We start from the raw sequence: 233 nt of genomic DNA, 5'->3' as shown, positions 1-233 counted from the left end.
TGGAGGATGGGAAAGGCAGCGGAGCACAACAGACACTAGGATGGCGAATTTGTAAATCAATGGATGTGAAACTGATGTGATTGCTGCTATCTGTGTATGGGGTGAAGGGGGGGAAGTTCATAACCCACTTGAATCAAAAGATGTGGAATAAATGATATGTCAAGAAAATTTGATAAATGTTTTGAAACCAAACCAAATAAAAAATTGAAAAAAAAAAAAAATGAAAAAAAAAA

The sequence above is a fragment of the Marmota marmota genome, unplaced genomic scaffold, assembly GCF_001458135.2.
Source record: "Marmota marmota marmota unplaced genomic scaffold, marMar, whole genome shotgun sequence".
NCBI classification, from domain to species: Eukaryota; Metazoa; Chordata; class Mammalia; order Rodentia; family Sciuridae; genus Marmota; species Marmota marmota.
This window is presented reverse-complemented; position numbering follows the sequence as displayed.